Here is a 12,575-nt window from a genome sequence, read left to right on the forward strand (position 1 = left end):
AATTTATTCTTTTTCTTGAGACTTTTTTTTTTTTTTCTGTATGATTTGTCCTTTTTCTTCAGATGTCTCCTTTGTCCAGTGGTCTTCAGATTCCTTAGCTGGATGCTTTCATTCTCCTAGAAAGGCAAAAACAAAACTATTCTCCAACCCTAATTTTGGAGAGGTTCCCTTTTTACAAGTTGTATTTGATCAAATGAAAAGAATTCTTTGGTTTTATAATTTAGCTTAAATCGAATTGCCTTGTGTTTGATGAACTGTCATCTCCTATTTAAGAGTTCTGTTCAAATCTAATTTTTGTAATATTTGCTTTATGCTTTCTCCTGAAATTTTTATTTTATATTCAGAAGCTGTTCTATCATCCAGAGTAGTATAGTGTTTTTACAATAAGCATTAAGTTCTTTAATTGCTCTGGGAAGGAGTTTCCCCCTTGGTCACAGGGAATGCTGAACCAAATTTGACACTTGGACACTTGAGCCTGCCCCCACCCCAAGGCATTTCCCTATGGCAAAGGGTTATCTTATCTGTCCCTTGTTGAGCTATAGTCATTAGTTCAGTGTCAGTCTTTGCCACACCTTCTGCATACTCCAGAAGGGAGAGGATTGTTTTTAGAAAAAACATTGTTTCTGAGAATCCAGTTCACAGTCCCTTTAAGTCACCCTTTAGGGTAACTTGTTTTCCACAATTGAAACACTTAACATTTTGATTTTTCTTCAAGTCTCTGGATATCATCTCTCCTATATAAGTATCATCATGGTTATGAGATTCAGATCCATTTCTCTGTGGGTGCTGATTTTGCCTTTAAAGAGCTAATTTACCCTTTTGCGTTGTGAATTAGCATTTTCAAAAGCCAGAGATTCAATTATTATTTTTTTTAGGTTCTGAATTTGGTATTATTCTATATACTGCTAAAGTCAATCTTACTGAAAAAAATCAGTGAGGGTTCCTCTTGGGCCCTGAATAGCTTTACTAAATGACTCAGTTCTCTTTCCAACTCCTTTAATTATATTCCAGGCATTCAAATCTGTTGCATGACAGAGCCAAGGAGTGGTATTCACATATGATTGTCTTTGTAGAGCTACATAATCACCCTCTCCAAGGAGTTATCTTGGGAGATTTTGATGCCTTTAGCCCTACTTTGTTGTTCAATGATCCTAGTGTTGTATTTCTAACAGATCCTCCACTGTAATTGAGGACCATATTCCAATACTGCTGTAACTAAGTGTCTCTAGTCTTTGAGACTCCAGTTGACCATGAGTTTAACATCTACTTCACAAAAGGTGAATGAATACCATATGAGACTATCACTCCTTAAATCTCCTTCAATATTTCATTTCCACAGTGGTCCAGTCAGCTCTTGCATAGCCTTGGAGTTAGCTGTCTGATATGGGATGTCTTTCTGCATGCTGCAAACATGTGCTGCTTTTATTGATTAATGAATAAAACTGTTTAGGTCTATAGCAGGGCAAAATATAGCTTGGCTGAAAGTCCAAGCAGAGATACATGGAGAAAGAAGACAGATTTGGGCAAGATGCCAGAAGCCACAGCAAGTTGTGAGGTAACAAGCCACGAGCCTCATGGTAAAATATAAAATAATAGAAACGGGTTAATTTAAATTAAGAACTATCCAATAATAAGCCTGAACCATTGGTCAAACATATATAATTAATAATAAGCCTCCAAATGATCATTTTATAAGCGGCTGTGGGACCAGGCAGGACACAGAAAAGTTTCCGGCTATTATGTCATTTGGCAGTTCCTATAAGGTTATTGGATAAATTTAAGGTTGGTTGTTTGAAAACCTAGGACCGTTCCTCTCTAACCTTGTAATGTAATTAATTGGTTCACCTTTAAATTCCTCTGTTTGGATCTGAATATCTCTAAGATCTATATTAATAAGTTTTTCTAAGACCTGTATCTTGGCACTCATATCAACCAACTTTTTAAGAGATAAAACGTAAATCCCATCTAAGTTAATTATCTCCTCATCTAATTGTTCCATTTTTAAGCCATTTATTGTATAATCATACAGAGACCTAACTCCCTCCATTGTAATAGTGTTTCCCATTTATTTTATTTTATTTTATTTTATTTTATTTTTTTGGTTTTTCGAGACAGGGTCTCTCTGTAGCTTTGGAGCCTGTCCTGGAACTCCCATTGTAGACCAGGCTGGCCTCGAACTTACAGAGATCCACCTGCCTCTGCCTCCCAAGTGCTGGGATTAAAGGTGTGCGCCACCTCCGCCCGACAGTGTTTCCCATTTTTAAACTTTGGAAAAAACTCTCTCTCTCTCTCTCTCTCTCTCTCTCTCTCTCTCTCTCTCTCTCTCTCTCTCTCTCTCTCTCTCTCTCTTTCTCTTTAAAACTAATTCCACCTTTAAAAATTCCCAGTTGTTTCATCAAATCTGCTGACCATGATGGTGAAGATTAAGTTGAAGATGATGGTAAAGTGCGAGGCTTACTGCTGCTGCCTAGGGCAGTAGAAGCCTGTGTGCCTTTTTAATGTAGCTCCCTAGTTTGGCAGCAGCCTGAGGAAGAGGTCCAGGGTGGTGTAGGAGGCTTTTCTGTATTTGTGTTGCTTTCATTGGTTATTAAAGAAAATGCCTTGGCCTAGTTGATAAGGTGGAACTCAGGTAGGCAGGGAAAACAGAACAGAATTCTGGGAGGAAGAAAGCAGAGTCAGACGGACGCCATGGCTCTCCTGCCCGAGACAGATGCTGGTTAGACTTATGCTGGTAAGGCACAGTCAAGTGGTGATATACATTAATGGAGATGGGTTAAACCAATATGTGAGAGTTAGCCAATAAGAGGCTAGAGATAATGGAACAGGCAGTAATTTAATTAATACAATTTCTGTGTGATTATTTCGGGGGTTAAGCTAGCCAGGAAGCAGGATGTGGCCCGCTCAACCTACAACACAGGGAAAGCCCACAACCCACTGGCAGAGGGAGCCTGCTATCTGAAAAAGGCACGCAGGATGGTGGGGAAAGAAGTGCATGTAGCAGGAACTGCTTAAAGGCAGAGCTGGCTGATGGTGAGGGGCTAACACCGTCTAGCAGCATTTGGATCCCAAGTGCCTGTTTGCTGCATAGAGGCTGCAACAGAATAATTCCAGATTGCTCAGAGGGTGTTGTGGAGCTTGGGGTAGGGGTATCGGGGAGGGATGGATATGGACCTAGTGGTGACTTCTGCCAAGTGCATCTCTGACATGTGCCTGTGATTGCAAAGCCACAGGCAAGTGGCTTTTTCGTGAATTCATGCCTTTTTTGGGTGTCTGTTTTGTTCTTTGGTTTCTGTTACTCTCTCTCATTCTTAGTAGTGTAGTGTATTTGTGTTGCCTAGTAGGAAAATCTTCTGGAGTCCTGATAGGTATGAGTACTAGGGCTTCTAGGTAAAATATGTGTCTTAGTGAGTGTTCTATTTCTAAGAAGAGATACCATGATGTGATTGATTTGGGCACTGGGGCATCTGTGTATAATGTGTATCTTAGTGTTCTATCACTATGAGGAGACACCATGACCATGACAATTCTTTTTTTTAAAAGTATACACGCTACTTTTTAATAAAGATTTATTTATTATGTATACAATATTTTGCCTGCATGTGTACCTGCACCCCAGAAGAGGGAACCATATCTCATTATAGATGGTTGTGAGCCACCATGTGGTTGCTGGACCTCTGGAAGAAGAGTCAGTGCTCTTAACCATTCAGCCATCGCTCCAGCCCCATGACAACTCATATAAAGGAAAAAATTTAATTTGGGCTGGCTGTTCAGCGGTTTAGTCCATTATCAGCATGGTGGGAAACATGGTGGCCTGCAGACACACCTGGTGCTGGAGAATAACTCAGAGTTCTATATCCTGATCCACAGGCAGCAGGGTGAGAGACGGGGGAAGGAGTGATTGATAGACAGAGGGAGAGAGAATGAGACTGATCCTGGGTAGAGCATTTGTAGCCCCAGAGCCCACCATCAGTGACACACTTCCTCCAACAAGGCTACACCTACCCCAACAAGACCACACCTTCCAATGCCACTTCCTAAGCATTCTAATACCTGCTCCAAGGCAGGCCATTCTCTTTCAGACCACCAGTTTGTTTCTAGGTATTGGGAGCTGACATATAGGAATGGGGATGGCTAGGTTGTGGAGGATGAGGGGTTTCACAGGAGCGTGGAAAGCAGGGTGTTCCACCAGGATTCACTTAGTTAGTCTGAGAATGCGAGTAGAGTGTGGGGAGTAGCTTCTGAAGAAGGTCTGCTATTGAGCTGTGGATGAGACTGGGGGATTGGATTTGGAGGAATGGAGGGAGAGATGAATATCTATAATTTGCATACTTGTTTCCCTGGTCATAGTGACCTGTGTATTCCTAGGGAGTGCCTGCTGGAGTTGGGTGTTGGGCTAAAGCAGTGTGTGGGACTTGGTGGTTAAGACGGGAAGATCTGTACGGTACAGAGGAGATGAGGGTAGTGGGGGAAGGGACACGTTAGCAGGTGGTCTGTTGTAGAGTTAGGGATGAGACTGGGGAATTTAATTTGTAATAACTAAGGGAGAGGTAAAGATCTGGCATTAGCCTACCTGATTCCCTGGCCAGAGTCTCATTACTGTTTCTTAGGTTTAGTTTGTAAAGATTCTATCATTCCTAATACTATAACAAATTCCTATCTCATGTATTAGGAGAAAAATAGGTACCTTAGTACCTTACCATTCTAGCATTTACGGTGGATAAATATGCTTCTTAAATGACATTTATGGAATTGTCAGATAATAGAACTGATGAATATTATATGGCATTTGGGTAGTCACTGACAGGACTAGAAACCTTACAGTAATGAACTTAGTCATCCTATTGATTCTTTCAATTTTGACTCATTAATATGTCTGTAGAATTTTCTAATGGATTTCTGAATAAAGTTATTCATTAGCTCTTTGGCAAAATAAATAAATAATAAGAAATAAAAAGAATAAATGATTCGAATGTTAAAGTTTGTCTGTATGTAGTGCACTTTAGAAATCTTAATAACATTAGAACAAAACATTTGAAAGCATATTTCATTTGTAAATTGTTCCATATGCGTTGAAACAATATCTTTCTTATCTTTTTTTTTAAATACTTGCTGCCTAGCTTAATGTATTCTGTCAATATTGATTAGATGAATGAATAGTTGAAAAAAGTATTGTGTAAGAAATACACATAGTTTACGGAAGTAGCAACAGAAATAGTACAGAAATTATTTTTTTTCTATCTTATTGGCTTAGTTCGGGTTTTTGTTGCTGTGAAGAGACCCCATGAGCACAACTCTTATAAAGGCAAACGTTGTTTGAGGTGGCAGCTTGCACAAGCACCTCTATTCCAGTCTATAATCATGATGGCGGGGGAGCATGGCCACTTGTAGACAGACACGGTGCTGGCTACTTCGTGACCTGAGGAAGCAGGAGTCAACTGAGACACTGGGTGATAACTTGGACATAGGAAACTTCAAACCACACCCCCACAGTGGCACTCTTCCTCTGACAAAGCCACACCTCTTAACAGTGCCACTCCCTATGATCTTATAGAGGCCAATTATATTCAAGCTACTACACTTATTTTCAGTGTAGTCCTGAGGGTTTTTCCCCTTAGAATAGCTTCTATGTTTTGTTTTCTCTCTCTCTCTAACTCATTACTTTGGTACATCAAAAATATCGTCAACAAACATTTCTTATTTTAAGTTACATAGATTTTCTACATTTATTTATTAAGGTACACAGGTTTTCTACATTTATTTATTTATTTATTTACTTACTTATTCATATGTTTTGTTTTTTTGACACTGGGTTTCTTTGTATATCCCTGGCTGTTCTGGAGCTAGCTCTGTAGACCAACCTGGTCTCCAAAACCTTGACAGTGATGGTATGCACCTTTAATTCCAGCATTCAGGAGTAGAGGCAGGTAGGTTTCTGTGAGTTCCACTTTATTTATTAATTGCATGTGTATATGAAGGCAGTGAGGACGCCCTCACGGCACACATGTGGGGTGGAGATGCTAAGGCAGGGTTTGTCACTTCTCTTAGTGTGTTACTCACTGGACTTGGTTGGTCTGGGAGCTTCTGGGAATTTCTTGAATCTGCGAGTACCAACTTGCTTTAGGAGTGCTGTGATTATTGATGTGAGCCACGACCTGTCTTTTACATGGGTTCCAGAGATTAAATTAGATTCTCAGGGGAGAGCTTTCTCTGGACCCCACTCTCTATGATTCTTTACCTGCCTTTCCAGCCTGTGTAGAAGAGACTTCTATTTTCAGTTTGGAGAAACTGTATTTTATCCAGACAAGATAGTCTTGAGCTTTCATCTCATTAGTAGAGAACTAAATAACATGTTTCTGTTTTATAAAATGTAGCTCTTCCCTGTTGACTTGTAACTTCATCGTTATGATTAGGTTCATCTTCATTATGTTTTATCCTTTTGTTTCCTGGTATATGGTAGAATCCAGGTGTTTCTTGATCACAATACACTATTCTGTTCAGTAAAATTACTGTACATGCTAAAAAGATCTCTGGCTTTATATTAGATTTTTCCCCACAAATTAGGAAGAAAAATATGCAAAATAGATAAGAAAAAAGAAGATGGATGGGTAAGAGGAAGAAAGGAAAAATGGAAAGGCAAAAGAGAAAAATAAGCAAAAATAATTTGTGGAAAAGTAAAGAACAAAGGTTTTGAATTTTAAAGAGGGACAAACCAATGATGTTGAAAATTTAAAAACTGACATTTACTGTCTGCATCTTGTTTGTAATTATTGACTATGAAGTGTGTTACAGTATCTACTAGGCAACCTTTTGGTAAGGGATTATGCTGGTTCAGTTTTGGCACCTTGACATAAACCTAGACTTATCCAGGAACAGGGAAATGTCAACTTAGGAATTGCCTCCATTAGACTGGCTTGTAGGCAACCCTGTGGGGACTTTTTCTTGATTAGTGATTGGTGTGGGAACACTCACCTCATTGTGGGTGTTGACACCCCTGAGTATGTGGTCTTGGGTTGTATTAGAAACCTGACTGAGCAAGCCATGGACAGCATCAAGGAGGCAAAATTCCTCCATGGCCTTGGTTTCAGGTTCTGCCTCCAGGGTCCTGCCTCAAGTCTCTGCAAAGTGTATTAGTCCTTAAGGTGAAAGAAACACTTTCCTCTCTGAGTTATTTTTGGTAATTATCTTTATTATAGCGGTAGAAAACAAACTAGAACAGGGCTTACTTTCATGTATATATAAAGTGTTTCCTTCACACTCTTTGCGTCATATTAGATGATTAACAGATCTTTGGTAGGGGTAGAAGTTGAAGTTTAGAGAGGTAAGGACCATACAGTTAGTGAAGTGTGATGAGTCAGTTGAGACAAGGGAGGCCCTTCTCATTCCACAGTTGTGTTTCTCAAACAGTGCACTTCACAATTGCTTGAAAGGCTCATTAAAACACCAGGCTCCATTCCAAGGTTTTTACTTCTTTCAGAGTTGCAGTGAAGGTGGGAACTGAGAAATTGATATAGCAAGTTCTCAGCTGCTATTGGTGTCTAGATACCACCACTTTGAGAATGAGTACCAGTGTGTTAGTGTGTTTCTCAACCTTATGTACACATAAGAAAATCATTGGGTGAGCATCTGAATAGTACTGATGAAGCAAGTCCTACAGGGTTGAATGTTTCAGACAGGGTTTCTTTCTTTCTTTTTTTTTTTTTCTTTTTAAATTTGTGAAGTCTGCTACCACTCTAGGAAGCAATAATATTCTTAAAGCTAGGTTCTTGTAGTGTTCTTTTTGAACTGAGTATTAGGCCAAGCATCTGATTCTCTCCTCCCTGTTTGTTTGTTTATTTATCTATTTCACATGCTGCCATGTTTTAAAATAATCATTCTATACTGGAATTCTTGATTTATTTGTTAAATTGTTAAATATGTATTGTTTACATTTATACATCCATTTTCACTCTCAGTCAGGGTGTCTTGGATTCATTCCTTAGTCTCTAGTGTGGATTTTATGCTCCTATTTGACAGAAAGAACAATATAGCAATAGTGAATTTGTTGAAATTTTTAGAAAACAAGCACATTAGCAACTTACTGCAGTTTTAAAATTCTGGCTATGATTTTGTTCTTTTTGTCCTCAATTGAGGACCTTTTGTTTTAAGGCCGTCAGTTATTAGTTAGAACACTTAATGGTTGTTGTGTTATCTAGAAGTGCATAGATGAAAATTATTGTATTGATTGAGTAAAGAACTTGTGTCTTTTGTTTTTTTCTTTAGTCAGTAAATGTATACATACCAACATATGAAGTCATTTACTAAGAGTATACAGAATACCACATCACTTCTTTAACCTTAAAGAAATGAAACTCTAAATCCCCATGCAGATGATTAAGGTTACCGTTGCCTCCCCCTTACCTACAGACTGTTAATTCTTCTTGGTCCTACTGAGGCTCATTAAAATTCTCGACATACTTTTATTGAGTGGTTTAGAATTTACCAATTTAAAATCTTGTTGGCACACTATCATCTCTACTTTAAGTAGGCCCATTAACACGGTCCTTTGCAAAAAGAAAAAGTCAATAACTGTTTCTTTTTTTTTTAAAAAAATTGTAATGTGTTTTAAACTCATAGAGGTGAGCAACTACTTTTGATCCTTAATTTGTTTCTTTAGAATGCAAATTTTAGGTTTACAAAGATCTTGTGCCTTTATTTAAGAGCTATGCCTAGAGGCTAGATTGGTAGCCTTTAGGGAGATATTTAGATTGGGTGTGAAATGAATAGTTGTCAAAAGATCATGAATTGGATGTCAGAAGATGAAGTGTAGAGCTAAGAAAGATTGAGGGAAACTGACTGCACCTTGTTTCATTGCCTAACTATATCACATACTTGGAAAAAAAGAACAATGAACAATATTAACACAATGCAAATTAGTCAAACAAGCCAGTGTTTTCTGTGGATATTATAAAATGATTGTACTTGTGAAACACTTGTGAAATTACTGCATTTTTAACTATGGAAAGTTGGTTTATGCCCGCCAGCTTCGGGGCAGGGGGCTTATAGCTTTGGCAAGAAAGACTTTCCCTTGGCCAATGATGAACCTATCCTTTCCCTATCAGGAAGCAAGTCAATAGCATCACTTTTGGTGAGATAAGAGGTGTCACAGAATACTGTTACACTCAATAGAATAACAACATTGCTACCTGAGGTTCTCTGTAGTTGGGTCATATGGTAGTTCTATTTTTATATTTTTGCACAATCTCCCAATTGATTCCCACAATGAACTTGTTAATTTGCACCCCAACCAACAGAGAATAAGTGTTTCCTTTTCTTTATATCATCTACAACATTTGTTTTCAGTCTTGTTGATGACAGCTATTCTAACTGGGGTAAGGTAGTATCTCAAAGTAGTTTTTATTTGCATTTTCCTAGTAACTGCAAATATACAACACTTTTAAAAATAGTTACTGGCTATTTGTGCTTCTTTGTTTGAAAACTGTCTGTCCAGTCATTTATTGATTGGCAATTTTACCTGCTTGATGAATTCTGAATATTAGTCTCATGTTGTCAGGGACCAGCCTTGACAAAAATACCTCTCACCGGGTTAAAGGTATGGGGATTTAGAAATGTAGTAAAGAATATGAAGATGCAAATGAAAATAATAAAACAGAGAAACATATAGAATAATATTGGGAGGGAATTCCAGTGAGTACTCAAAATTTGCCCGCATTTAATTTCCAACTGCTTAAAATATTCCTGACCCCAAAAGGTAGGAGTAAGACAAAAGACTGCATTAACATGGGTTTTATAAGAAAGCCGGCTGATAAAGCTTTGAGGAGCAACCAGTAAGCAACACTCCTCTCTAGTCTCTGTGTCAACTTCTGCCTCCAGGTTACTGCCTTGGGTTTCTGCCTTGAATTTCTTCAAAGATGGACTGTTATTTGGAAGTATAAACTGTAATTTAAACCCTTTTTTCTTTTGGCTTAGGGGCATATATGTTTTTGGTCAGAGTATCAATGTAATCGAAACCATAGCATATGCAAAGTTTATTTTGAGGGTGTTTCTTGGGCTGATTATTATCCTTTGTCTTTCTCTTATGCCTGCTGATCCCCTTTTTCTTCCCAACTAAAAACATACCTTTTTTGTCTTTGACAAACTGCATATAAAAATACAAACTTGCCATTCACATATGAATTATTTCCACACAGTTTTTTTTTTAAGAAAAACTGAAATTATTAAAGAACTGATTCCCTACTCCTTAACCCCTTTGCAACGTTTTTTGTTTGTTCTTTCGTTTTTGAGACAGGATTTCATTTAGCCCAGTCTTTCCTGGAGTTTACTGTGTAACTATGGATGACCTTGAACTCCTGATCTTTCTGTTTCTTCCCAAGTGTTAGAATCGTGCATGTGTTTCTCAAGAAACTTCATGAAGCAGAAGTACATGTAGGTCTTCAAAAGGCTCCATACATAAGAATGGCTACTTCCTTCTTTTGACTCAGGAGACTTGTATGTTTTTGACTTGTATTTCTCCTCTGAAGAGTTGAGCGTGAAGAAGGTTTCTGTGTGCTTTCATTCACCATTTCTTCCTGGACTCTTCATCACTCTCACAGTTTGATTGTAAATGTAAAATTTCTGTAGTTTTTATATTTGTATTTAGCTTAGCGGCAGCTTTATTTGCAATTTGACCTTTTTTTCTCTTAGCCTTAGTTTAAGAATAGTGTAAAGTGTAGAGCATGCTGTTTTTTTAAACTTTACTTTTGTTTAGTCAATAAAAAGCTATGCCAGAGAGAATGAGTGTTTGTAGCCAAGTTGCCAGATTTTGCCACTTTGTTCCCTTGGTTCTGAGCATATTACCATGGCAAATTACTCACCTTCTGGTTATATCAGCCTCATTGTCAAAGGGAATCAGGTTAAAACTAATGTCGTATAATAACGTCATATAAGAGATCAAATATTAGTTATTTGCATTTATAAATTGGCATTGAATACATTGTTTTTATTGGATATGATTTAGCACTTTACCATTCTGAGTTTTGAGTATATTTATTATTAGTGTAAGGGAACTACTTGGAGCCTCATGTGTGCTAGGTAAGTGCCCTGCCATTCAGTTAATCTTCAGTCTTTTTTTTTTTCTTTTGGACAAGATCTTGTTATGTAATAGCATGGGCTGGCCTAAAACTTCCACTTTTTCTGCCTCTGTGTCCTCAGTGCTGGGATTGACATGAGTAACATTCCTGGTGATGGCAGCTCCTCTTGCCCTTCTTCATCATTCAATAGTGATTCCACAGCTATCAAGGTACAATACACTGCAGTATAGAAAAATATCACTTGTCTCTTTTTCTTAGAAACCAGGCAAGTTGGTTTGTAAGTACTATGTTTTTTTTTCATTTAATGTATAGAGTAGTATCATTCAATAAAATTATAACATGGGCCACATAATTAAAAAAAATTAATAGCCACATTAAAAATTAAAAGATATGAGTTTAATTAATCTTCCTAATATATTTTATTTATCCCAATATATCTGTATTACTTCAACATGTAATCAATATAAAATTATTAAAACTGTATACATTGTTAGTTTTTTCATTGTCTTTGAAATCCATTGTGTACTTTACTCTTAATATGCCTCTCAGTCCGGAGTAGTTGCATTTCAGGTGCTTGATAGGCACTTGTGCGTGCTATTTTATAACATACCAATAGAAGTACTTTTAAGTTAGTGATGGTTTTATGATATGTTGAAACAATTGGTAGAGAAAGATATAACAAATAAAAATAAGTTTATGTTATGAAAATATATTGGAAAAGTTCGGGATTTTGGAGTGATCAATGAGTAAAATTATTTTTTTAGTTCTGAAATCAGGAGCAGATTGAAACTATAACCTGTATGGTAAAACCCCAGGGAATTCCCAGGAAGGAACCTCAGCTAGAGGAGAACTACAGTACTGTTGTGTCCTGGAAATCAGGGAAGGGAGTTTCACAGAAATATGACGAGTTGAAGTAGTCATTGCCTAATAGAGTGAAAAAAGAAACCAGGCAAGTTGGTTGACGTTTTGCCAAACTTAATGGAAAACTGTTTTAGTAAAGTGAAAGCTAATAAAATTAGGATGTAGTCATTTGAGCATTAAATGTACGTTGAAATAAAGGCAATGAGCATATATTATTATTTTATGACTCTTGATAAGGATAATTGGTAGGAGACAGTGGCTAAAGGTTGAAGACAAAGGAAAATATTAATGAAGCAAATTCTAATAGATGGCATTAATGAATAGGATTCTGCATTCAAATAGAGGATTCAGTTATGGAAAAGAATGTGTTAACCATGGCATAGAAGTGAAGGTGTTATAAAACATTTAAAAAAATTGTATGTTAGAATGTGTTCTGAGTTTCAGATAAAACCTGTTCGCATTACAGGCAACTATAATAACTTAAGCATACTTGGATATATTACATTGTTTACTTTTCAGAAGCTGGGACAATATAAGCCAATAGAATCATGTGATACCATTTTAACGTTAAACCTACTGCTACTTGTGACTTTGAACCTATGTGATGCTACTATATGATGATACTTTCTTAGAATTTCAATATGGTTC

The 12,575-nt window shown here is 37.3% G+C and overlaps 1 protein-coding gene across 8 annotated transcripts in view; it reads left to right on the forward strand.

The window, feature by feature from the left end:
• Gtdc1 (glycosyltransferase like domain containing 1) overlaps positions 1-12,575 on the forward strand; it is a 338,560-nt gene that overhangs the window by 61,144 nt on the left and 264,841 nt on the right. Inside the window, exon 1 of one of the 8 annotated variants that reach the window (XM_057755264.1) lies at positions 11,200-11,275. The exons of the other annotated variants lie outside the window; for them this stretch is intronic. The gene's annotated coding sequence lies outside the window, so the exon portion shown is untranslated. Of the gene's footprint in view, positions 1-11,199; positions 11,276-12,575 lie in introns of those variants that run through there. 8 annotated transcript variants of the gene reach the window in all.

Source organism: Chionomys nivalis, chromosome 22, assembly GCF_950005125.1.
Source record: "Chionomys nivalis chromosome 22, mChiNiv1.1, whole genome shotgun sequence".
Lineage (NCBI taxonomy): Eukaryota > Metazoa > Chordata > Mammalia > Rodentia > Cricetidae > Chionomys > Chionomys nivalis.